Genomic DNA, 26,989 nt, shown 5'->3' with positions numbered 1-26,989 from the left:
AATCAAGGCAGGAAATTTCTTACAGTTAAGTTAATTTTTAATATTCAGGGACCACTTAACAAGTCCCCACCCCTAAATTTCTTCATGTTCTCGAAAAATCCTCAACTGCCTATAAAACCCCCTCGACAATGCACCACTACGGACTCTCTTGTCCCCTCCTGGCATGAGCCGGGAGCTCTGTCCTCTCACTGTATCTCTAAATAAAAGCCTGTACCTTGCTCTCCTACCTTGACTGTTTGTGAAGCTCATTCTTCAGCTCTGCAAACAAAAACCCGGCATCACATGCATAGATACATACATACATCTAGAAGAAGAGGTTCTCTTGTAAGGGTAGATTTGCTAGTGTTAAGTGTTTTATTATATGTATTTCCTAACTTATTTATTAAAATCAGAGTCAGCCTTTCCCATTTCACAGATGGGAAAACTGAGGTTCAGAGTGGGCAGGCTTGCTGGGACCAGACCTCTGTCTCTGGGCTGCTCTTGGTCCTGTGGGCCCCTTTCAGCCCTTTAGCACTTCACTCTGTGGCTTTAGGCAAATCCCTTCCTTCTCTGGACTGCTCTAGTGGGGAAGGCGGTCTAAGACCCCTCAGCCTAGTTCTCCAGACCACTGGGGAGGTCCCAGTTGCAGAACTCAGTGCCCCTGGCCCCCTCGCCCTTGCCCCCTGTCTAGAGAGCTGGCTGGAAGAGCAAGGCTGGGCCAAACCTTGTCCAGGGTGACCAGAACTTTTCAGAAGTGCCAGAAATTTCATCACACGAGGCGGAGGTTAGGCGGGGGCTGAGTCACAAATGAGCTGGGCCACAGAAGGTAGGGGCTGACCATTCCCGGATGGGAGGCGTCAGGCTGGGCAGCTTTCCTGGAATAAGCAGACAGCTTGGGATAGCGGAGGGAAACCCCAGAACGGAAGAAAAATTGTGATGGTTTTCCCCATCTCCTCCCTCCACACACCCCATTCCACATACTTTAGCTCCTCTGACCACAGGGCCAAGTGGTCACCCAGTTCATGTACCCCAGGAAAGGGGATCCCCTCGCCTCACTGCAATGTGCTCCATTCCTCCCTCTGCAAGGACAGAGAGAAACATGCAGACTCCAGAGTGGGATGGCTCTGGGCTGGGGTGCTGGCTATGTCACTTTGAGCCTCAGTTTCTTTGTATACAAAATGGGAATAATAATATCCAGCACCTCTAAGATCATATTAAGATTAAATGAACTAATCACTTAATAGGCACCAGACTTGGTAGATAATGTTGCCTCAATGAGACAAATTCTATTGGCCAAGACTTGGGTGCAAGGACTAAAACCTTGATTTAAATTGGTTGAACCCTAGAGGGAATTTACTGGCCCTTGTAACTGAAAAATCCAGGGGTGGGATAGCTTCAGGCCAAGCTATAATCAGTGCTTCAATGTCATCAGAAAGCTGCCCCCTGTCTCTCTACCTGCCTCTTCTTCCTCCCCCTCTGGCCAGCCCTGCTTGCCTCTGAGCTGGTTTCATTCTTAGCAGGTTTCCCTCAGAGGTGGCTTCCGTGCCACATGTCACACCCACAGCTGAGTAACATAGCAGGAAGAGCACTTTTGTCCCCTAGCTGCAGCACGGGCAATCTGCCTTAAATAAAGAGACCCTGCCCTTGAGTTTCACACCCTTCCCCAGATGGAACACCCTAGCAGGCCCACCTGGGCCAGGTGCCCACCCAGGAGGGGAGGATCAGCTCCACTGGAACAAACCACATGGACCAGAATGGAGATAGGAGGAGACTCAGAAGCTGGTTGCTGCAGCAAGGGACATGATGGGTGGAGACCACAGATGTACCTCCCTGCACCGGTGTTCTCAGAGGGCTCTGAGCCATGAGCTCCTGTGGGAGCCTGGTGCACACAATGTGTCTATGAGTTTTTAGTGGAGCATTGGAGCCAGCAATTGATGGGGGCTGGTTACTAATTAGGTTTGGTTAGGCTCCTGTAACAAAGAGACCCTAAAAGACGATGGCTTAGTTCATTTGAAAGCTTATTTCTCTTTCATGTGAAAGTCCAGGCCATGTATGGCAGCTACATCGGCGCTCAGGGGCTACTTCAACTGAAGCATGACTTCCAGGTGGTAAACAAGGCAGCGTGCAGGCAGGTAGAGCTCCCATCCTGGGTGTGGAGGGCCTCTTTCTGAAAATCACTGCCCCTCACCTTTGAATATCTCCCCATATTTGTGGAATTCTCCCCCAACCCAGCAGTCTGGCTGGGCCCAGACAGCCAGTTTCCTAGCTTCCTCTGTGGTCAGGACAGACAGCTACCCCACGCTGCCCAGTCACTGTGGCTGCAGCAGATGCTGAATGGGAGGCAAGATCTCTGACGCAGCAGACCAGTGCAGAGCCCATTCTTAGAGGAGAGGGTGGCACATCAGCCCTCAGAGGCAGCAGAAGTGCTAGTGCAGAGTTCCGGGCCCACCATTCGAGGAGTGGGCAGCCCCAGGCTGTCTGCACCCAGGTGTGCAGGAAGATTTGGGACACTGGTGCTGGCTCAAGATGGTTTTAGGCCATGTGCCATTACCAATAACAACAAATATTTAATTGAGGACTTACCATATGGCAGACTCTGGTCTTAGCATTCTAACCTCAGAACGGTCCTTTGAGGCAGGAACTATTTCATAGCCAAGGCCTCTGACGCCAGAGGGCTGAAGCCACCTGCTGAATGTCACACAGGAGGGATGTGGCTTTAAATCGAGGCCATTTGGCTACAGAGCCTGCACTTCTAAACCCTATGCTATTATTCAATGGGGTTGTTATTTTATTATTCCTCTTTTCTCAGAAGCCAGGAGAGGTACAGTGCCCTCCCAACGGTTACCCAGTTAGGGTGTCCCGGGAGCCTTCTCCTCCCCGTCCCGGCTGGCCAGGTGGTACAGGTGAGCTGCACGCCTGCCGGCCCTGGCGCCTCCGTGCTGGTGAGATTGTCACTGATGTGAATAACTCCACGGCCTACTCCAAGCATACTGTCAGCCTTATCGGCCTGGAACTTCCTCCAACGGTGTCTTGGCCAGGGCCTGGGCCCCAGATTCCTGGTGGGTGATGTGAGCTCTGTCTGCGATAACAGCCCTGGCAGGGCTCCGAGGGTCAGCTGCCTTGGCTGAATCTCTGGCCCAGATAGCAGAAGACAGGCGAAGTGGCTACGCTTTATCTTGTGAAAGTGAGCTGGCCGGGCTTTGGGCTCCAAGGGCTTAAGGTGAGGCCAAATCTCAGCTTGTTGCCTCTCTTCCTGCCCTGGGACCTGCACAGGGAAGGGAGCCTCAGCAGAGGGCAGTGAGTTGCCCAGGCACAAGGGTGGCAAGTCCCAGTGCCTACTGTGGCCATAGGCTGCCTCCCTGGCCGATGGAAGGAAGGATTCACTCTGTCACTTGCTCACTCACTCATCAGATATGTACTGAATACTCCCTTTGGGATAAACCCTGTTTGAAATACATATTTTGATTCATTTAATCTCCCCAACAACCCTGTGAAATAGGCCCTGATACCATTATGCTCATTTTATAGTCGAGGCATCGAGGCCCAGAGAGGGGAAGTAACATGACCAAAGTCACACAGCTGGTGTTGGGTGGAGTTCTTAACCACAAGCTGTACTACCTATAGTTTATAAATGAATAAAAAAGTCAGCTAGAGAGTGACAAGTACTCTGAAGGGTAGAGAAGGTAGACAGTGGCTGAGAGAAGGGTAATTGCTTCCTCTGCTGGCATCTCTGGGCTTCTCTGGGGTGGTGGCATCTCAGGTCTAATGTAATGATGAGCCAGTTATGAGCACCTGGGGGATGGGCAATCCAGGCAGAGGGAACAGCAAGTGCAAAGGCCCTGAGGAATATAAGCTCCAGTGGGGAAAAAGGTCCAGACAGCCCAGGGTTAGACAGAGATCTGGGACAGGCTGCACCTAGGTCTCGGTTCAGCTTTGGCCCTCTACCCACTCCTGGCTCCTCTGTGGCCAACCTGTATGAGCTGCTGGGCACTTCCTGGCCTCACTTCCTCTCAGCTGTGTGACCCTAGACAAGTGGCTTCCCTTCTCTGGCCTTTGCTCTGGGCTGCTGCACCCCTGTCCTTGGGTGATGGTGAGGCCCTGGGGTAGGGCTGTGTCACTCTCTGGGCCCATGGCTGCTGCCCTGGAGTGAGGGGGCGACAGCTGGGCTACGTGTCTCTGGGCAGGGATGGGACATGGTCTTGGAGGTCCTGGAGGTGCTGGCCTAGGCCTCAAGTCCTAGCGATGTGGCCCCAGGGCTGAGAAAGATGGACCGAGGGACAGAGTCCAAGGAAGTGCAGAGACCAGAAAGGACAGAGTAAGAGACAGACTGATGTCAAAACAGAGATGGAGATGCAGAGTGGTAGGAGAGTGAGAGATACCCTGAGAGAGACAGAGAGACATGGACCATCTGAATGAGACACGAAAGAGATGCAGAGAGAGAGAGAGGTTAACTTACAGCAACAGAGAGAGACCAAGAGAGAAAGAGGCACACAGAGAGAGCATATGACTAAGGGAGGACAAGAGAACATTGTGACTGCTCTAATGAATTATTCACTTTAAAACTTAAAAATGGTTTTATGCTATTGAGAATTTTATTACAATAAAAAGAGCCAGAGAGAGCCAGATACAGAAACTGACAAAGAGAGACAGAGATGGAGGGACAGAATTCCCTGAACCTGACTCCCTGCAGGCCTGTCTGGCCTTGGGACCCTAATTGCTGGTGAGGAAGGGACTGGGGGTTTGGGGTCCCTGTGCCAGAGCCCAGGACCCCTTTCACCCAGGCTGTTCTGGTGTGAATGTTTGCTCTGGTCTGGCAGTGCTGGATCTTGCTTGTGTGGGTTTGGGGATGAGGCTTGGAGCCCTCGGTGAGGAGGAAGGACCTGGGAGGTAGCCCCTTGCCAACTGCCTGCTCCTCATTGGGCCTCTCACCAGGCACACATTCCTGGTTGGCAAAGTGGGTGCATGGGGACCCTGCCTCACCTGTGCTGTCAGAGTCACGGCCACTAAGGTTCTGAGCTTACAACTTGCGGAGTGTTCACCGCCTCCTGGGCCCAGTGGCTCCGCATCAACAGCCAGGGGGTAACTCCTTCAAGAGAGGAGGAGGCCAGGCTCACAGAGGTCAAGGCCCTCGGTTGAGGTCACCCAGTGGTCACAGGCAGCTGTGCGGACTGAGGAAAAGGACAAAATTAGGCTGTCCCAAAGCCGGGGGCTGGAAACCATCTGCCCAAGGACCTGTAGGAGTGTGGGGTGCCAGAATGCCAGGTGGAGTGTAGGAGCCCCCAGGGCAGGAAGCAAGGGGCCTGGGGAGGCTGGGGCCTGGCCACGCCAGCTCTCTGACCCTATCACCGCCCTGCCTCTTGGCAGTGCTGTGCTCAGGCCCTTCAGGCCCTCCTAAGGTGCCCAGGGGTGCTGGGCCCATCCTCCCGGTGGGGACCCTGAGACCCTTCCTGGCTGAGATGGAGGGGCCAAAGCTGCCCTGTATGAGACAGCGGTGCCAGATCTGGGACTCAGAGTTTACACTGGGAGGGGGTAGAAGGGTGCAGCGCGGGGAGCAGGGTGCTCTGGGCTCCGAAGCAAAGGCCCCGTGCGGCTCTGGGCCTGGGTGTGCATTTCTCCGCTGGAAGCGAGAGGCGCACGCTCGGCCCCCTAGCCGCCGCGTCCCGAGACCCCGCCCCGGAGGCGGAGGCAGGGGGCGAACTCCGCCCCTCCGCGCCGGCCCCGCCCCGCGCCGCACACAGCGGGGCTCACGGCTCTCGGCGCGCCGACGGCCCGGCGCTCGGAGGGCCTGACGGACGGACGTGCGGAGCGCCCCGCGGTGAGTGCGCGCGGACTCTTCCCCGCCCGCGGCCCCCACCGCCCTCCGCGCCGCTCTCCGCGCCCGGCCCATGGGCGCTCGCCGCCCCGACGGCTCGGCGGCCTCGCAGACGTGCGCCTAGAGCCGCGGGGTGTCCACGCGCCGGCCCCGCCGAGGTCCCAGCCACGGCGCGCCGGGCCTCGCCGGACAGAAGCGGGCACCGAGGCTGGCGCTGGGCGGGGGGCTTGGGGTCCGCGGACGGGTCCCCCCTCCACCGGGTCCCAGCCCCTCCCCTTCCGCCGCATCTCGCCGGCCGCCCCCCAGCCTCGTCCCACTGCTTTCCCACCGCCCCCCTCGGGGTCCCGCCGCCCCTCAGGCCCCTCAGTCGGGCACCACCCTCCCCTTCCCGCTCACGTCCTCAGTACCCCCGGCCCCTACCTCCCACCCGGTCACTCACTGCCACACGGGCGCGCGCTCCCGCCCGCAGCCCGCAGAGGGACCTGCCCACTCTCCGGGAGTGCACGCTGCCCCCGCCGGTACCCATCCCCCCGCCGCACAGCCCCACTCATCCCCCGTCTCTCCCACAGGCTGGTCTCCTCACGCTCATTTCTTACAGCCGCCCTTTTGCGCACATATGCTTCATATACACACATGCCTTGCACACGGGCGTCTCCCAGGCACACATGCCTCTATCAAACAGTTGTGTCTCTGTTGAACTCATATGTTTAACATGCGCGCATGTCTGCCACACACGTGTCTCATACACGTATCTCTCACATACCTGGAGTCCCAAACAGAGTCACAAACAGCTTCATAGAACCATGCACCGTGACACTGCCCACCTCCACGGGCGCCCTCTGGGGAGCTGTCTTGAGGGCTGGGAGCCAGAATCAGGGTGCCGCTGTCTCTTGGCTTCCTTGTGGTAGGGCCTGGGTGGCTGTGGGGAGTACAAGGAGGGGCTCAGCCTGCATGGGTGGGCCTGACTCTCCCGCCTCCCCACCCCTCCTCAAGCCCTGTATCCTCTCCCATCCCCCCACCTCACTCTCCCAAGGTGGGGTGCCCTCCCTCCCTTCTTTCTTGTGACCACAAAGTCTCACCCAGCCTCAGCTTGACAGCCACTTGGACTGGTCCAAAGCTGGACTGAGCCAGCAGGTGTCGCCATGACAGGCCAGAAAAAGGAAAAAAGATTTGGATGCTCGTCATCACCCAGAATAAGGGTGCTGGTCCAGGCCCCTCCCAGAGTGAACCCTGATGAGCAGGCCTGGCACATGTTTGTGGCTGAATGACTGGGGCTCTGAACTGCACCTTCCCCCTCTGCAAAGGGGGGTGAAGATCCCCACCATGAGGAAAGAAGGGACCAGGAACTATTGCTCCCTCAACTTCTCTCCCTCCCCTTTTCTGCATCCAGAGCTGTGTGTTGGGGGCTGTGGACAGGCAATGGGTAAAATCAAAGAATCTTATTCCAGCAGTGCAGACCTGCCAGCCCTGGTCGTGGCTGGCCCTGTGTGTGTTGTTTGGCTCTTACCATGTTGTTATTATTTCTAAAAATTTAATTAGCTGCCAGCATTTACAAATTGGCAGGTTTCACGTAAAAGTCCGGATTCCCATCTTCTCCTGAAAAATCACAAGGTCCGGCAGCTCAGGGTCCACATCCCTGCATGGTATCCATGAGCTAGTGCTGTCTGCCTGCTGCCCTGCTGGGGCAGGAGCATCAGTTAGTCATAGTTGCCACCTGGCCTGCTTATATATTCTTGGATCTACCTGGCCTGTGTAGGCCTCTACACTGGTTGTGCCTGCCATATAAACTGGGCTGTTTTGCTGCATTGCCCACCCCAAAGTGGGCCTCGGCTAGTTCCCTCACCCATGTTGGAGTGAGCCTCGTGTCCTTCAAGGCCTTAGTGGAGTGCTGAGGGGCCTGCCAGGGGCCTGGACCACAGGGCATGTTTGTGATGGATGCAGGCACTTTCTGCTGGGCTGTGGGGTATGGTGGCCTGGGGGCCCCATGGGAGAAAGGTAACAATCAGAGCCAGGCCTCATCCATTACCTTTCTTCCCAGATCCAGCCAACAATTCCGCATGGTCACATTCTTACCCCATTTGACAGGTGGGGAAACTGAGGCTCAGAAAGGGTTTCCCAACAAGCTATGGGCAGAGCTAACATTTCGGCCCAGGCTTTTCTGATCCTAAAGGCAAGTTTTTTGTCCCCCTCTCAATGAATCTACAGGAGGGAGGTCTTGGTCTCACTAGTCCTGGGCAAATTCCCAGAGCCAAGTCTATACCTGGTACAGTAGGTGCTTAATAAATGCTTGTGGAAGAACTGAGGGAAGAGAAGCTGCATTCTCTGCCATGGTTAAGGTGGAGCTAGATTCAGGGCTTAAGCTGAAGATCTCACACAGCCTAGATGTTAACTAAGGTTCCTTTTAATTGGCCTGAAAGCCCAGCATACTTTCCTGCTCTAGCCTTGACGGTTACATTAGGCTGTGACCCCATGACCACTGGGGTGAAGACCACCGAGTCTCGTGAGCTGCTCGGGAGTATTGTGTGTAGCCTGTTGGACATGAGATTCGATGTCTGCCTTGCACTGGGGTTCTGTGTTCGTGAGCATTTTCCCCCGAAACCCCTGGTTGGCCTTGGTGGATGTGATGCTTCACAAGGAGGGACTCAGGTAAAGGAACAGGTGGCTCCATCTCTGGACTCATACTCCCTTGGGTGGCGTGGCCTCTTGATGTGTGGCAGGAGGTGGGACAGTCCTGCATGATTGTAAGTCCTCATTCCTGTGACTCTCTGCTCCCTCTTGCCTGCCACGCATATGTGGCTGAATTCATGGAAGCAAAGTGCTCCCATGGTCTGTGGCCACCTGGGAGTTTGTTGACTGACTAAATGAGGTCCAGCCCTCTCAGCGGCATATGGGACATGGGGATGGCGGGCAGCCCCCAGCCTCTTCCTTGTACCTCCTGGAGGCTTTCTTTCCTTCTAGGGAAGAAGGTGCTGGGCCTGGCTGTACAGAATGGTGCAGAGGGCCTGTCCCATCCTTCTCTGGGCTTCAGGCTTCCATTCTGTCCAGTGGGTACTATCTGGTGGCTTTCCAGGACTTGTAGTCCTGAAATGGGAGGTTCAGATGGAATCCTGGGGTCTGCTGTCCAGAAGGTAGTTGAGCATAGCCCCCACCCTAGTGTGCTGAAATCTGAGGGGCTTTTCTTAGCTGAGGTGCAGTTTCAGCCTGCGACAGGATTCTGGGTACCATGCCCTGACAGTCCCACAACCTCCATGAGGGCTGGCAGGGATCATTCTGTTCAGGTGGGAGCTGCAGGCTCTCCTGGGCTGAGTGTGGGAGTCATGTCCCAGGCCAGGCCGGGTCCAGAAAGGCAGCTCATGGTAGGCAATGCAGACACTGTCTCTGCTCCTATGTAGTTTATGTTCTAGTTGCAGGGGTGATGTGGGGGGAATCAGGCAACAAACAAATGAATTAAGTTTATTTTAGACAAGTCTATAAAGGAGCTTAATTCAGCAGGGCAACCAGATCCAGGTGGGTGGGAGGGCCCTCTGAGGAGGGGATTTCTGAGCTGAGATGGGAGTGGTGAGGGGGAATGTCAGGCAGAGGGCACAGCTAGTGCAGCAGGCTTGAGTTAGGACCCTGTTTTGTGTGTGTGTGTGTGTGTGTGTGTGTGTGTGTGTGTGTGTGTGTGTGTGTGCACATGTGTGACAAAGGGAGGAGGCTGGAGTGGGCGAGGGATGGGGTAGAGGGGATGGGGCAGGGAGTTTGAAAGCTACTGAAAAGTTCCAATCCAGAGAGTGATGCAATATGATTTCCAGGTGCAAGATCAGGAGGCTTTGTGTCTCCATGGAGTGGGTGCTGGCAGAAGTGGTAAACTGCCTGATAGCCGTACACTTGAGCTGGCCCTGTGCCGTGCCTCTTGCTGGGGTACAATTCTACCCTTGAGGAGCCACAGGCAGGTGGGGGAGATAGGTCTGTTGACAGACATTTGAGAGCTAGGGTGTGTATATGGATACTGGCACAGCCTTATGGTGGAATATTATGCAGCTGTGAAAAAGGAAGACACTCTCTATGGAAAAATCTCCAAGATCTATTAAGAGAAGATAACCAGGTTGCTGAATGGCACATAAAGCATGCTCCCTCTTGTATCAAATAAGAACTATAAATCCACATTTGTTTGTATGTGCATCAATGAACCCTGGCAGGGGACACCAGGAGCAAGTTTCAGTGGTTACCTGTGTTACCTTGTTGGGGGTGGGGTGGGCAGGTGAGGGGCAAGGGGACAATGGTGAGGTGACACTTTCCCCTGTGTGCTTTTTAATATTTTCTGCTTTTTGAGCCATGTGACTGTTGCCTGTTCAAAACATTAAGTTAAAAAGCAGTTTCGCAGTTGTGGGTGACTGTTCATTTGTGAGTTTTAAGTGGAAGTATTTAAGAATGGTTTTTAAATTCCCTACTTTTCCCAACCTTGTTGTGGAATAGCCTGACTTCTTCCTGGCCGTCGTATACAAAAGTTTCCACTGTGATTAAAATTGGATGGTAACAGTCACTTTTTGCAAAGTTTGGCAAATGGACAAAAGAAAAAGCCCACTCTTTCTCTCTCCCCCTTTCCTCACCCTCTTTTCCTGTGGGTGTGTTTCCTTCTGGTGATTTGATCTCTGGCTCTTCCTGGAGCGGGCACCACAGCCCTTATTACTGTCTGTCCTGAGACTGTTTCTGCAGTCTACACTACTGGCTGACCACAGGACTCGCTGCAGGTCCAGACCCCAGAGGGGCTAGAACAGGGATCAGCTGGGTGCAGGAAAGTCCCCAAAGTTGGCATCCTGCAAGGTCCATGTCCCAGCAGCGCCACTCACAGACTGTGCTCCCTGTGGGCAGTGGCTCACCTACCTGAGCTTCAGTTTCCTCATCTGTAAAATGGATGTCATAACCCTATCTTTTAGGAAGGAGGAAATGAGATCACTCATTCCTTCATCAGATATTTCCTGAGCACGTGCTGGGAGCTGGACCCTGTTCTGAGCGCTGGGGATAAACTAGTAACCAAGATGCTGTCTTCTGCCCCCATAGATTCTTGGTGGGAGACACAGAGCAGGGAGCTGAATGGATGTTGAGTGCAGTGTCCCCTGCTGGCTGTGAGAGCGAGGAAGAGCAGAGGAAGCTGGTTTGGGATTGGGAGTGGGGGTGGAGCTGTTTTAGGTAGAACATCAGTGAAGGTCAGTGGAGCAGACACTTGGTGACGTGGGACATTGAAGCAGAGGACAGGGCAGGGGCAAATGACCTCGAGCCACCAGAGGACAGGACCAGCAGGGCAGGGGATGGGCTGCGGGTTGGGGGCCACAGGAGGGCTTTTGATTTTATTCCTCATTGGGTGAGGATTGAATCCAGGAAGGGCTGAGGTCTCCCCTGGCTGCTGTTGGCAGAGCGGCTGGGCCCTGGAGCTGGGCCTTCTGGGGCAGAGGGGAGTGGTGGAGTTGTGGCCTTCCTCGGGGAGGGTTTGGAACCCTGACCAGGCATTACTGGGAGCAGTGGGGAGAGGCTTGTGGAATTGGGGCTTCTTGGGTAGTGGCTCCCTGGACATCTATGCCAGGAACATATGCCCAAGGCCTTTCTCCCTCATGCATAGCACTTGCAGTAGCCTCTGGTGTGTGCCAGCCTATAGTCCCAACTATGGCCATCCTGAGGGCCTCAGGGATTCACAGAAGCAGTTCTGAGATGCTTTAGTCAGGGTTGTCCTGGTGGAGAGCAGAGGCCATGGGAAATGGGGAGGTGATCAGGGAGGGCTTCCTGGAGGAGGTGATACCAGCACTCTAATGTGAAGGTAAAAAAGTGAGTGAGACACAGGAATGGGAGAAAACTGCTTCTCTCTGAGAAGTGGGTTGGAAGAAAGGTAGGAAGTAAGCCTGGGCTGGTGGATGGGACCCCAACAACAGAGGACCTCAAATCCTGGTCTGAGGACTAGAGATGGACAGCCTTGGGGTACTTTGAGCAGGAGATGGACATGGTCAGAGGGTTGGAGGGTCCCTCTTGCAGTCTAGATGTGGGGTGTGACTGGAGGGGGAAAGATGGCAGGTAGGAGGCCTGGGAGGGTGACAGGGCAGGGAAACTGAGGCTCAGAGAGAGGGTGCCTGTCTGTAGTCACATAGCAAGTGGGGAGGAAGAATGGGGGCGGGAGCCAGGTCTGTCCACCTCCAGGTCCTGCCCCAGGCAGGCCACCCCTTCCTTACGGGTACCACTGGCACACATGCATGTGCCACTAAGTCACCTCCAGGCAGGTCCCTTCCCAGGGCTCCTTTCAGGTCAAGCCGTGCGTCATTTCATACCATTGTCTTCATAGTTATTGGAATTTGGAAACGCTGCAAAAATGCCTCTGTCTTCTCATATATGGAGATTGTTGCAGAGAAAGTGCGGGTTTGAGGAAAGCTCATTTCCTTCCTTGAGGGTGGGGAGCCTTGCTGTTCTGGTGGGGGGATCCTATATTGTAGGAGGCCAGCATGACCCCTCCCAGGTCGCAGTGCTGGTGAGGAAGTGGTGCTGCCTGGCTGCCTGCCCAGGGCTGGGAGCCTCCGCCTGGCTGAGAAGTTGGGGGCAGTGAGCACCCATGCACCTGGGGTGACCCTGCTGGCCTCAGCCCATCTCACCTCCTAGGGCTTCAGTTTCCTCATCTGTAAATTGGGGACAGCCCTCTGGCTCTGCTGTCCTTTGGTGCCCAGGAATGGCCTGAAATGTGGGAAGAAGGGAAGTGTGGGGTGACAGAGGGTGAGGACCTAGCGAGGCCGGGGAAGCATGGAGGGGGCCTGTGCACCTGCCTGGCCTGAGCCCCCTGACCCTGGATAATGAGGGAGCTCCTCTCCTACCCTTAGCTCCTCCATCTGTAGAATGGGCCTGGTGGTAGTGCTCCCCCAGTAGGGTTGGTGTGTAGACTGAAGGACGCATGGAGAACCCCATGCCTGGCTTTTGGCAAATATTCAGTGCTTAGTTAATACATCTTAGCTTGGTTCTTTTGTGTGTTATGACCCCACTCTCCCATTACTTTTTGGGGCCAGGCCTTGGCCTTGTGGTCAGGACACACCGGCTCCTGGTAAGGCCAGGTCAGCCACCTCAGCCCTGAATTCCCAGCTGCTGCTTTGGTCACCAAGAGTTTTTGGCGATCCAGAAAATTCTGTTATTCTCAGTATCTCCCCACACTGAAAACACATTACAAATATTCTGCTGGTGAACTCTTGGGCCCCCTGGAGAACACCTCCCCAGCCCCCCAGGAGTCTTTGGCCTGTAGTCTGAGCAATAGGGAGCCAGAGAAGGGTTTTGAGCTAGAGCGTGCAGCCTGTAGGGGAATGACTGGGACAGAGTGGGGACCACTGGGGGCAAGACAGGGACCCCTGAGGATCAGGGCCAACTCAGGGAGTTGGGGCACACGTGGTCTTGACACATGCCAACTCCTCAAAGGCACAACCACATTGTACCCTTGACTCCTGACACACACAGGTATGTACACACACAGACACATGCATACGCTCAAGACCGCCACTCATTACCACGGTTACCACATCAACTTCCCTTGTCTTTGAGGGCTGAGTGATTAGCTGTCCTCATGGTTTGGTGCTAATGATGACAAGGGAGCATCTCAGTGTCCCTTATCTGTTCTTCTGCATGTCCTTGGAGCAGGTTAATTCAAATGTTCTCTGGCCATAGGTACCCCAGAGTCCCTGGTGGCGGCTGTCTGATTACCAGGCTGGAGAAGGCAGGCCCCAAAGAGAACCTTGTGCATTTTCTTGGGGAAAAGCCAGCAGGTGTTGGCTGCTTTTTCTAATCAAGTGATGATTAGCAAAACACCGTCACGTTTTCTCCTATATCACCCTGTTTCCAGGGCCTTCACATTATACATGATATATTTAAAAAATCCCTTCCTTGTTTTACCTGTACTTTTTTTAAAAGGAGGCCTTTTATCACAACTAGATAAATCAGGATCACTTTGCCTAAATCAGCAATACCATGAAAGTAAAGCTAGCAGGACTTTGAGTCCTAGCCACCTTCTCTTCCTTACTTCCACATTGTCCTGCCCTGTCTTCCTTAAAAAAGAAGGTTGGCAAGTGTCAGGGAGATGTGCACAGCACACCGCTGCCCCATGGAGAGCTCTCTGATCCTCCTGGGTGGAAAGAGAATAATGAGGGGGATAATTACTCACTCTGGCGCCTCTTGTACTTCTGCCTTGTCCCTGAGACCTGACCTCATCTCTACCCTTGCTTGGACAGACCCCTCTGGCTGGTAATTCTACACCTCCTGTCTTCCCGGGACCCCTTCCTGCTTTCTGGGCCCCCTATGGCACATTTACTGCTGGCAGGGCTGTGAGAGGAGGGCTGCGGCCCCTCCAGCAGAGCTGTCTTCTCTTAGACCAAGTCCCAGGTTCTCACCCAGGGGCTGGGGGTACCCCTGGGCATCCATGGCCTGGAGTCTATGCCAGTGGGTAGCAGGCTGGGACTTCAGGGCAGGGCTCCAATGCTGAGGGAAGAGGGTGATGGTGCCTGGGGAGGTGGAGCAGGACCCAGTCCTTGGACGAGAGGGACACTAGGACTGGCTGGATGTGACAGTGCCTTGTCTTGTAAACTATAAAGTGCTGTGCTCAGGTGAGCAGAGGTCATTAATGCTACTTCTCATGGGTAATACCAATAACCCCACAGCAATGGCTGGTTGGGCCCTTAATTAGCCACAGTGCTCTTACCCTTCCACCCCCAACTTGTTTTCAACTGATTCCCAGACTTTACAGCCTCACAAGTAAGAGACTAATTTAATGGCCTGATGGGATGGAAAGGATATGGTGACATCAACTGCCTTTCCCTGAAGGCCCCCACCGTGACCCCAGGGCAGGACATGTCTGACCCAGGTGTGCCCCTCAGAATGGCTGTGGCTTCCTGTGCATTGGGTGGGAGGTGTGGCCCCTCCTCGGATCCAGACCTCAGGAAGTCTCAGAGGGATGGAGGGCCTCGGTATACCACGTGGTGGCCTCCCCACAATCTGAGCTCTGTCCCTCACAGTGATTTCCCCTGCTCCCATCTTTAGAGGGAAGCCCTCCATTGCTGGGGGGAAGGCTCCTTCATGTGGGGTTCTCTCTGTCTGAGGCCACTCAGGAGAAGCAGAGAGCTCCATTGCTTTGCTAGGAAAGACTAGGGACCACTGGCCCTGGAGAAAGCTGCAGATAGGGACTCCAGAGCCACCAAGACTGCCTCACACTCCATCTTTATTTTGTCTCTGCTTTTCTCTCTGAGCCTGGTTGATTCTCTCCAAATGACTTAAATGTGCCCACCCTCAGGTTGGAGGTCCTCTGGCTCACACTTTATTCCACCAGAGATGGTCTGTGTTTTCTTTTAGGTCTAGTTCAAACTCCTGGGGAAGACCTCTGTTAGGGCAAAAATCCCCTGGGGCCAGCTGGCTCTGGCCAGGGGTGGGGGCTCGATATTGACCTAGTTATGACATTGACACTGCACCAGGGGCTGGATGTGCATTGAGTGAAGCCCACTGCCACCCTGAGCAGTGTCTATTGCAGGGACAAAGTCTACTCCAGTAACTCCAGACAAAGTAACTCCAGAAACTCAAACATCCTTGGAGCTGAATTAGCAACAGATACCATGCAGTTGCTGTTTCTGCTTTTTCTCCTCACAAATGTCATGATTTTTTTGATTGTAGATGATGGAAAGTAGAACTTAAGCAAAAAGCCATGTAACTAAAAAGTACAGAGTTGAGCTTCGGGCTAGACTGTATCCAGGGGCTCTAACGAGGCCATTAAGACTGTTTCTCCATGTGGCATTGTTCTCAGGCAGGCTCCGCCATGTGGCAGTCAGGTGGCTCAGCAGCTCCAGGCCCACTCCTCTGAGCTCAGGAGTCTGCGTGGGCCCATGTCACTGGGCTGTGTGGCCGTCCATGTCCCTTCACTCTCGGGTGGGGCGGGGGTGGAGGCCTCTCGTTGGCCATCCTGCAGTCCATGTAGCCTGAGGGTGGGAGAGGGTGGCTCCGCAGAGGAAAATTGGGGTCCTCTTACCAGGAGAAGGGGGCAGTGATCCCCTTAGCATCACTGACCTGCTGCATATAACAGGCCCATACATTTCTTTCCCTGTCCTGTCTCACATGGTGGACCCATCCCAACGGGAGTGTGAGGGTGTTCTAGTGTGAGTAACATTAGCTCTTCACCAGCTTGGGTGGTTTACAGCAAATGGGGAGTTGGAGAGAGGGGGTGGGGGCTGTGGGGTCCTGACTTCCAATCCAGCTGCATTTCCCCCAAGTGGTGATGATGGGACAGAATCTGTTACTCTCTGAAGGTTTGATCTAAACCTCTTGTTTTTTCATCCTTCTTGTCTCTGGACCCTAAAGGCTCAGAACTCCATGTACAGAGTATAGGGAGGTCAAGAGAAGCAGCTGTGAACTCTGAGGAAACATTTCCCCGAGGAGGGGGTATAGAGTGGGGCCTTTAGGGATGAATAGGTGTTTGCTAAGAGGAAGAAGGGTGTGCCCAGCAGAGTGAACAAAGGAATGGGCAGACTTGAGGAGATGTGAAACAGGGTAGCTGGGACAGTAATCTTTTTCACATTGCACATGTGCTGGATGCCTGTTGTATGACGGGCATGACGCTAGGGTCTTTACTTCATCTTGCTGAGTCCTCCCAGCCTTGCAAGAGGCTGGTATCATTGGGCCCCTGTGCAGATGAGAGCATGGCTGCTCAGACAGCCACGTGCCCTGAGTCACCCAGCAGCCTCGAGAGGCCAGAGCTTGGTCCTGCTCACATCTGTCTTTGCTCCGGCTGCGGGGGCTGGTGGCCTTGGGGGGGCCCAAGTGTTATGCCACAGCCTGGGCCAGACCCAAACATTTGCTGCCCACTGATTGCCCCACTGGCAGCCCTGAGAAATTCCTGAATTTCAGGGCCGTGCAAGTAAACTGGAGCACTGGCACTGCAAAGGCCTGAGGGAGCCACAGCGTTTCCTCGCCTGGTGCCTCCTTCCAGATGGCTGCAGTGGCCACGGGAGCCTGGGTCTGCTGCAGGCCAGCCCTGCCTGCCTGTCTCCATCATCCCCGCCTCTTGTCTGTTCCTGTCTTTCTGCCTGGTTTTGGACTCTGCTTCTCTTTGTCTCTGGGTCTCCTGGTCTGCCTCTATCTCAGTCTCTTTCTGCCGGTCCCTGAAACGTGAAACTTGGAGGAGGATGTGTGAGAAAAGGGCTTCCATATAAAGGGCGGGGGCACTCCTGTGTTTATCACAGTGTGAGGCTCCCAGCAGAGCCAGTGACTTGCCAGGTGACCTCTGTGCAAGTTCTTTTCCATCTCTGAAGTCCCTTCTGGGATGAGTATTGGCGACTCCCAGATTTATAATTCATCCGATGTTCTGTATCAGCCCTGTGCTGGGGCCATGCATACTAATTAATCCACCCCTTTCCAGCCACTCACCCAGAGTGCCCAGGAGAGCAGAATCCCTGCCTCAAGAGCCACAGTCCAGCTGGGGGAGACATCAGTACAAGATGTCAGCTCCTAAGTGTGGGGAAGGCACGTGCCAGCCCTGGCCCTGGATGGTGGGGAGGATGAACTTTCTGAGATGTGGCTGATAGCAGATTGTGCTTGTCCAGGGTGCTGCGTGAGCCCCGAGGCGCAGTGGCGTGGCAGGTCTGCACTGTGAGTGGAGACATAGGACTGGGTGGGCTCCAGTGTGAGCAAGATGGGGCCAGGGGTGTGGCCGGGAGCAGGAGGCGAGTCACTGGAGGACTGAGGCAGTGATGTGGTCCAGGCAGATGGGAAGGGGCAAAGGCAGAGAGTGGGGGAAGGTCAGGGCACTGGGGGGCAGTGAGCCAGTGGCTGCGGCTAGAGATGTGCTTGAGCAGTCTCATGCACAGCTGCACACATTTAAATTCACACATACACACCCACTTACACACCGCTCACACACACACACACATGTATGTGCACCAGGATGCATGCACCCAAACTCCCACATGCACAGACACTCCCCCCCTCACATATTTGTGTATCTCTCATGGAAGGGACTCTTGGTCTTTGGGCTTCCCTTGGAAACACCTATTGTATCAAAAGGAGAAGGAAGCAAGCAAGCAGGAGAGTGTCTGCTTGAGCCCAGGGAGGGTGGCAGCCAGGTCCATGCCCCTTACAGGCGACTACCTTCACCTCCTGGAGCAGCTGGGTCTCTCAGCAGAGATGGACCCTGCACTGGACCCCTGGACTCAACTCCAGGGGCTGGAGCAGGTGTGAGAAGGGGCTGGGCCCAGCTTTGGGAGACTCTGGAGGAGGGGTGAGCCCCAAGGTTTATTTCCCACTGGTCTGCTGCAGTGCCTGAAATCCCACCTTTGTGGTCCTTTGGGGGAGGCATTACTTCCCCCAGGGCCAGTGTATTCTCTGGAATGGGAGAGAGGTGCAAATCCATCCTTGGAGCCTGTAGGAAGGGGCCCCTCCCACAGTCCTCTCTACTGGGAGAAGCTTACTTTTTCTCTGAGCTTTTTATCACAAAATGTGAAATTTTACTAAATACTTTTTTCTAGAATCTACTGGGATGATCATGCAGAATTTTTCATTAACTGAATTGCATTGATTTTTTAAATATTGAACCATGCTTGTATTCCTGAGGTAACAGTGCTTGGGCACAATACATTATTATTCCTGTAAAGTGCTGCTGGATTCAACTTTCTGGTATTTTATTTAAGACTTGGAAGCTAGATTCATAAGTGAAACTGGCCTATACTTCTCTCTCCTTGTAGTATCCATGCCTGCTTTTGGTATCAGGATTTTTCCTAGTTTTACAAAATGAGAGGAAGTAGCCCCTTTCTTTTTCTAGGCCCTGGAACAATTTTTTTAATATGTTGGAGATTATTGTCACCTCTGACTGTACCATGTCTTGGGCTAGCCTTTGCAGATAATTTTTTATTTAATCCCAGAGCACCCTGTGAGGAGAGCATGATACCTCTCATTTAACAGACAGGGAAAATGAGGCTCAGAGAGCCAGTGTCCCTGGTCTGTGATCAGACAGCGGGAGGCAGCTCAGCGGGCCTGTGAGAGCAGGCCAGTCTGACTCCAGGGCCCTTGCCTTTCATGCTGTTCACCATGGTCAAGAATTGTCTGAGATGCTAGCCTATAGAAGAGCCATTGTCCTTGTTCTGGATTTTTCCAGGGGGGGAGCTTAGAAGAGGACTGATTGAATATCAAGAGAACTTTTCTAGTTCTGCTCATCCATCCACTGGCCCACCTACCTATGTACCCACCCACTATTTATGCATCTGCTTGTCCACTGATCCATTATCTGCCCAGTCATCCAGCCATCTCTCAGCCATTTGTCTCCATGCTGATGCACCCACCCATTAACCTACCTTCCCATCTGTCAGTCCTCCATCTCCTCACCCATCTCTCCACTCATCCATCTGCCCATCCATCAGACATTTATCCATGTTATGGTTACTTATCCTTCCACTGACCTATCTTACCATACACCTGTCCTTCATTCACCCACCAATTTATCCATGATCACCCACCATCCATGTGCTCATCCAGCTGTCTCTTTACCAACTATCCATCTGCATATTATGTTACTTGCCCATCTGCTAACTCACCATCTTATCCATCTTCCTTCCATTTGCTGCCCCGTCATCCATCCATCTTCCCATCCATCCTTCCAAACATCTGATTATCCATCCATCTACTCACCCATCCATCCATCCATTCATCCATCCATCCATCCATCCATCCATCCATCCATCCATCCATCCATCCATCCACCCATCCACCCATCCACCCATCCACCTATCCATCTACTTATTCATCTGTCCACTCACCCTTGTGGCTTACCCTTAAAGTAGGGGGTGGGATATGAGTGTGTCTGCACAGGGAGATCACCCTGGTTTGGGATAATGATACAAGCAAAGATGAGGCATTGGGAACTGGATTTCTTCTAGTTTATCAAGAATTGGGTGCAAAGAGGGTAACAGAGGGAAACGAGTTTGGAAAGATAGGTGGAGACCAGAAGGTGATGGACTTTGAATGCCATCCTTAGGAGTTTTCACTTTATTCTTGGACCAGGGGTCCATGAATGAGTTCCAGGGACCTCTAAAATGATACAAAGTTTTTGGTATATGCCCATATACCTATTGAGACTCTTAGCTGTGAGTGACAGAAATCTGGTGCACATTAGCTTAAGCAAAACGGGTTTGTATCATTGCAAAGTTCAGTTTTTTAGTTAGCTTCAGGCATGGCTGGATCCAGGTGCTCAGCAATCACTATGACTTTGTTTCTCTTTTTCCCACCTCTTGGGCTTTTCTTTTAATGAGTTGGCTCTAGCCTCAGAGAGTCTCCACCTGACCACAAGATGACTTCAGGGATCCTTGATGTTAAATCATCTCCTAATACAGTGGGAAAGAGGGAGTCAGTTTGCCCAAAATCTCACCTGAATTGGGTCTTATGGGCTCAAATTGGCCTGGTGTCCATCCTTGAGTTAGCCATCAGTGTAAAAGGAATAGGAGACACTGATTGGAGTGACAGTGGAATTGTGTGGACCCCAGAATGAAGTCCAGGGGCTGTTCTTGGAAGGAAAGTAGATATATGATGGGTGGTCAGAAACTATCTCATGTCCACTTCTGAGCTATTTTACCTTTTTGGGAAAACATATTCCACAACATATTTTACCTTTTTGGTTGAGGGGACTGGATTATCCATAGCTTCTCCCAGACTCTCAAAAGGGCAGAGGTGATAGGGAACCATTCAGGGCTTTGAGCATGGTTTGGGGTGGGGGGGATCATATGAAATGTCCTGGGTAGACAGGACTACCGGCAAGCTGGTTGGAGGATGATACGGGACCTTACAGAGAGAGGGAGAGGTGAAGGGTGCGAGTCGGCTGTCTAGGGCCCAGTGGAGGGCACAGGGACGCCAGGTGGGAAGAGAGCGCTGAGCTCAGCCTTGGCTTCGGGCAGGGCCATTTCTCATCGCTCCGCCCTGGGAGTGTTTCCTCTTTCCAGAGTCCTGACTTGTGGGGAAGGAAAATATCAGCTCCCTCCTGGTGCCAAAAGCAACATTTTCTTTTCTCAAAGGTTGATTATAAGTCTCAGACTTCCATCTTTGTAATTTTTCACCTGCTTGTTGTTGGTAGTGAGATTAGTTATTACAGATGCAGGGTCAGCTCTCACCCAGGGCTTACAGAGCTTTTTATTCATTTCCCTTTTCATAGCATTATTTTCGGGAGGAGAGGGAAGGGAGGGGAAGAAACCCTGGCTGTTCCACTTGAAGGATGATGTTCTCAGTGTTTTCATGGGCTCTCCCCTTTGACGGTCCCCAGGGACCCACGAGCCGATGAGTGTGTGAGAACACAGCGCTCCCTGCACCTTGTGCGTTGCACATGCGTTCCACATCTTGTCAGCACTTGGCACCCAGGGTCAGCTCAGAGACCTGCATGCCCCTGCACTCTGGACCCTGCTCCCCTCTCCTCCTTGGGGGTCTCAGGCCACCCCACCTGTGCCTTCTGTCTTGCCCACTCTCCCCTGGCCTGGCCCCGCTTATGCTCTCCTAGCTACAAGGACTCAGACTCAACTCCAAATTCCAGCCCCAAAGTGGTTCTCTTACCCACCAGTTTTGTCTTTTTGCAAATGAAGCCATTGATTATTAAGACTTTTGTCCTTGAGGAAATGAAGGAAAATATGACTTTAAAGACAAAAGGCAAACTTCCTTTTCTTTGGGTAATTGGTGACTGTTTTCACATCCTGCCTCCCCTTTCCTTTTCTTCTACCAACACCTTCTCATGCTTTTGTTTTGTTTTTCTGGACTACTGTAGTTGGCTCTTTTTTCTTTTCTTTCAAAAGTATCTTTTTTTTTTTTTTTTCTGATGATGCCAGGGTTCTTGTTCGGGAAGCCTAAGAGGGGCTTTTATTTAGAAATAAAGTGAGAAGAAAGAGCTCCTGGCTCATGCCAGGAGGGGACAAGAGAGCCCTCAAAAGTATCTTTTATTGTGAAAAAGCACACATACAACAAATACATATAAGTGTACAATGGAACACAGCCTCCTGTGACCAGCAGCTGAGCAAATCAGGTGGACACCACCCATGCCCAGGGCCTCCTGTGGTCCTCCCCCATCTCCCTCTTCCCACCAGGTGCCCGCCACCAGACTTTCTGCCTCCTACCTTTGCATCCCCTAAATGATGCTGTTTAGGTTTTACCTGGTTTTTTATTTCATGTGACTGGAAGCTTCCTCAGACGTCTAGAAAGGGGTGTCTACAATCCCTTCTTGAATTCCCAGCTTGCTGTAGGAATGGTGGCACCCACCACCCTGTTGGAACAATGTCCACTAAAGGTACCAGATGCCTTGCTGAGTTTCCTGTGGCACTGGGTGTGGGTGACTCAATGACCCGTCTCCTCTTGGGAGCATCTCCCCTTAGGAGCATCTCCCCTTCCATCCCATGACTTTTCTTCCTTCCACTGCTGACCTCCCCATCTCCTGCTCTCTTCTTTGCTCCCGGCACACCAGCCACAATGTGTCAAGCTGGTTCCTGCCTCAGGGCCTTTGCACGTGCTGTTACCTCTGCTTGGAGTGCCATTGCCCAAATCTTTGCATGGTCCTCACATTTTGGCCAGGCATGTCTCAGCTGAAATGTCACCTCCTAGGTCAGGCCTGCTGACCATTTTTGCCAAAGGAGTGCCTCAGGCCCTCCCTTCACAGTGCCCATTTTATCTTCTTACTGAATTATTCCTTGTCTGTTCTCTCCACCAGAATGTTGGTCCTATGAGAGTAGGACTTTTGTTGGTCTTGTTTGCTGCCAAATCCCAGTTCCTATAATAGGGGCCGGCAGGGAGCAGCTGTGTGAAGAGTGTCTACAAACTGAACGGCTCTGGCTGTACTCCCTTCACCAGACAGACCCGGCTTCCAATCCCCTGTTACTGGTGATGTGACTTCTGGCAGATCATTTTCCCTGTCTGGACCTGAGTTTCCTTATCTGTGAGCATGGTTAATAAAATAAACATCCCTGGAAACTCTTAGTCCCGTGTTTGGCATTCTGTCTGCACTGAGGAAGTGTTAGTTAAATATTAATCTGACAAATAGCTAAAATCCCTCCTGACATTTTGTGCCAAGAACAAGTTTATTTTTCCCAGTGAAGTAGATGACTTCCTCTTATCAGACATGGAGTGTCGGGTCATCCTCTAATTTCCCTTTTGGCCTTAGCTACCAGGAAGCTTACTAGTAAGGGGCAGTCTCAGGAGCAGCTCTTGTTTCCTGTTGGGTCTTAAGTGCAGCTCTTTCCTGTCCTCTCTGCTCTTTGATTATTCACTTTTGACTCTGCAGGGCACATGTGCTGTGCCTTTTTATTGTAGTAAAATACACATAATATAAAATTGACTATCTTAACCATTGTTAAGTGTACAGTTCAGTGGCATTAAGTACATTCACATAGCTGTGCACCCATCCCCACCATCCATCTCCAAAACCTTTTCATCATCCCAAACTGAAACTCTGTCCCCATTAAACTCCCCTGTCCCCCAGCTCCTGGCCTCCACCATTCTACTTTTTGTCTTTGTGGATATGGCTACTCTAGGGACCTCATAAAAGTGGAATGACACAGTATTTGTCTTTTGGTGACTATTTTACTTCACTGAGCATAATGGCCTCAGGTTCATCTGTGTTGTAGTGTGTCAGAACTTCCTTTTTAAGACCAAATAATATTCCATGGTATGTACAGACTATATTTTGTTTATCTGTCGGTGGACACCAGGGTTGCTTCTACCTATTGGCTATGAATAGTGAATAATGCTGCTATGAATACAGGTGTGCAGGTACTATCTTTAGTGCACTACTTCCTTACCTTTCTGAGTCTGGGGTGATCCTAGGCTAAATTATAAACTAAGGTAGGTTTGGGGACAGTTTATAGAACCACACTGTCTTACCTGCTTCTCCTGGATGTGTGTACGTCTGTGTGGGGCAGACACTGAGGCCGCTGCTAGTGCCCGGCCTGGTCCCCCCTCATCTGGAGGTGCTCTCGTCCCTCAGTTGCTCCAGGTGTTGACTGCTAATGGCTCACACCTGCCTTTCTCCAGATGCTTGACTGACAGGTCTCACCTCTGCTCACATGTATGGGAAGTAATCTCTCTCCCTTCACCTCACCACAGTTCTTGGTCAATGACTGATGTCTGTGAGTGGGACAAGCCCTGGGATGCCAGTCACATTGCAGGGCTTCCCATCAAATCAGGTGGGCGCTGGGCTCTAGCCCAGACCATGGCTTGGCTCAGCTTTGTCCCCTCCTCTATCCAGCATCCCCTTCCCTTCTTCTGAGAGTTGTCACCCACATGCACAGGAACCCATCTGAGGCTCCACTTCTGGGGGTCCCAGCCTAAGGCAGTGCATAATCTCGGATTCCCTCCTACAGTTGTGTGTCTTGTGTGACTGTGGGGTGCCACTGGAGTCCAATATGATTGACACACCAAGACCCACTAGGCCACCTGGTAGGAGTGGGTCCATGTAAGGGAGCAAGATGCCCAGTGTCCACCACTTAGAGAAGAGGCAGGTTCTAACCCGGAAAGCCTGGACATTTAGGAGGTGACCCTGCGCACGAGGGAGTGAGAACTTCCACTCCTCTGGGCTTCTTTCCTTTGGGTGTAGACAAGGAAAGGCCAGGGCTTGGCTGGGTCCAGGGGGATAGAGAAGAAGCAGGGAGCCCAGTGATGCCAATGGAGAGCAAGCATGGATCTGCCGTGGGCCATGCTTGCCACCAGGCCCCACCTGTTGGTTTTCCTAGAGAACTTGGGAATCCAGCTACAGTGTAAAACATTCTGATTTTAAATGTCATAACATTAGTTATAAATTAAAGAGACTGAAATATTATAATATCAGCAACTAATTTCAGAAGCACCACATGGGTCCCCAGATGTGGTCTGTGGGCGGATGGCCTGGTGGCTGGCTTGTGACTACCCTCTGGTTGACGTGGGGGCAGGGGGTAGCCATGTGGGCTTCTTGGGGGAGCTGGGGACAGCACTGTCTGCAGGGTGCCTGTGGGTGAGGCCAGGTGCTCTTGGTTACTTGCACATTTCTAACTGATGTGCCTGCAGGTGTCCTGTGTGTTTGTTTCCCTTCTGTCATCCCCAGCTGTATGTAAGCCCCTGTGTTTTGATATAGCTGCCTCTCATTTAAAAGAGAGATCCCCTGCAAATATTTTAAAAGTTCTAAAGCCATACCAGCACCAACCTGAGACTTTCTTTTTGTCTAGGGTTGCCTGGTAAAAATGTAGGATGCCCAGTTAAACTGGGATTTCAGATAAACGGTGAATAAGTATGCCCCAAATACTGCACAGGACATATTTAGACTAAACAGTTATGCATTGTTGATCTGAAATTCCACTGTAACTGCATGCCTTGTATTTTTATTAGGCCCTGTTCACTTTGGAATCAGGAGGATCAGAGACCTGCAAAAGGGAAGCAATTCCTTACCTCTTGATTTGATGTTATGGAAAGCCAGACCCCACTTTTAATAATGGTAGCACTCGTGATGAATGAGTGTTCCCCAGATTACCCCCCGAAGGGTAGCCTTGCCAGCCCAGAGAGTTTTCATCTGGGTCCTGCTATGGAGAGGTGCTACAGGAGGCAGTGCCACCTTACTTTACAGCTGTGCGTTTGTGTTTTGGGGGTGCAGCAGAGAGGGCTGCAGAGAAAGCTTCCAGCCAGAGTGACTGAGGGCAGCTGAGGTTTAAGCAGCATCCCGAGGCACTTCTGACTCTTCCAGAGACCTCACTCCTGGACTGGGCACACTGGATGCCCTGTGGTGATGGTGGGAGAGCAGCCATGTCTCCACACAGTGCACTCAGCCACCTGTGTTGGCAGGTCTCCTTGGGAAGAGGCCCTTACTGAGTGTGCACCCTTTCCCAGTCCATGTTCAAGTTAAGGCCCTGAGAACCTGCCCCCAGGCTACATCAGCATCCCTACTGCTCCCCACCCATAGCAGGGATCTGATCAACAAAGCCTAAGTAGTGCCAGCCCAGACAGTGACCTTGCTGTATCCGCTGGTCCTGCCTTGAATCCACTCTGGGATCTGCAGCTCCGAGAATCAAAGATTCACCCTGCAGGGCTAGACGCATTCCCAAATGCTGTGTTTTGGTGGCTTCTTGTCCTTCATTCCCACCTAAACGCCCAACTCTCTTTGTGGCTGTTCATTATGGAGAGTGACAGACCAAAAGAGAGAAGGCCAGAATGGACACCCAGATGCCCATCACCTAGGTTTCAGTTGCTCACATTTTGCCTTTGACCCCTTCTATGCTGAAACATGGTGGAGCATAGTTGAGACATGATGACACTGAAAGTGCCAGCATTTGCCAGCTGGCACACTTCACAGAAGGACTGGCTGTTCCTTCATATCGTCCGGTCCCCAGTCCATCCCTGGAACCCCTCAGTTAGCCGAGATGTCTTTCTCAGCTGGTTTGTTCACACCTGGTTCGAGTAAGGAACCCCACATGAGTTGGGTTGTTGTGTCTCAGGCCTGTTTTAATCTAGAGCGACTTCTCCTCCCCCTCTTTTGCCCAGGTGCTGAAGTGGGCATGGGGAGGTGGGGGGGCATTTGTCCTGTACAATGTCCCACCTCTGGATTATCTGCTTTTAATGGCTGCCTTAGGTCTCGATGGGCCTGGTTGCCTGTTGCTACATAACTAACCCCAACACTTGATGGCTTAAAGGAACAATACTTATGTCATTAGCTCAGGAATTTAGGCGTGGCTTCGCTGGGCTGCTCTTCAGCTCTACATGGCATTAATCGGGGACATCGGTGGTGTTCACCTGGCCTTCAGGCTGATGGGGTGTCCAGAATGGACTCATTCACATGCCCAGTGCTGTGACTCGGAGGGGTGGACGCTGGGCTCTGTGGTCTCTCTGGCAGGGTGGTCACACATTTTCCTGGTGGCTCAGTGCTCTTCCAGACCAGGCAGAAGCTGCCAGGCCTGCAGAAGGGGATCACATCCCTTCTGCCATTCCCCTGTAGTAGTTCCGGCTGACTGGGTGGGCGTGGTCATCCCTCAACCAATCGAAGTGAAGAGGGGATGAGCTCTGCTGATTGGCTGGGTGTGGTCTTGCCCTGAACCCGAGCTGGGTTCCGGAAGGGTCCTGCATCTGAGCCCTCCCTGAGGCTGGTGGGGTTCCTGCTTGTAGGGGGCCCAGTTAGGACGTGGGTTTTTTTTTTTTTTTTTTTTTTTTTTAGCTAGACCTCAGGCACTAAGGGTTGAGTTAATTATATTCCTC

The 26,989-nt window shown here is 52.6% G+C and overlaps 1 protein-coding gene across 3 annotated transcripts in view; it reads left to right on the top strand.

Annotated features, from left to right (window-relative positions):
• The first annotated feature begins 5,639 nt into the window (after nt 1-5,639).
• FBLN2 (fibulin 2) overlaps nt 5,640-26,989 on the top strand; it is a 91,532-nt gene continuing 70,182 nt past the window's right edge. For all 3 annotated transcript variants that reach the window (XM_037023912.2, XM_037023911.2, XM_073231103.1), the window contains exon 1: nt 5,640-5,794. The gene's annotated coding sequence lies outside the window, so the exon portion shown is untranslated. The remainder of the gene's footprint in view (nt 5,795-26,989) is intronic.

The sequence above is a fragment of the Manis javanica genome, chromosome 3 (genome assembly GCF_040802235.1).
Source record: "Manis javanica isolate MJ-LG chromosome 3, MJ_LKY, whole genome shotgun sequence".
In the NCBI taxonomy this organism is placed as follows: Eukaryota; Metazoa; Chordata; class Mammalia; order Pholidota; family Manidae; genus Manis; species Manis javanica.
The sequence above is the reverse complement of the archived record's forward strand: the minus strand, read 5'-3'. Positions and strand labels throughout refer to the sequence as shown.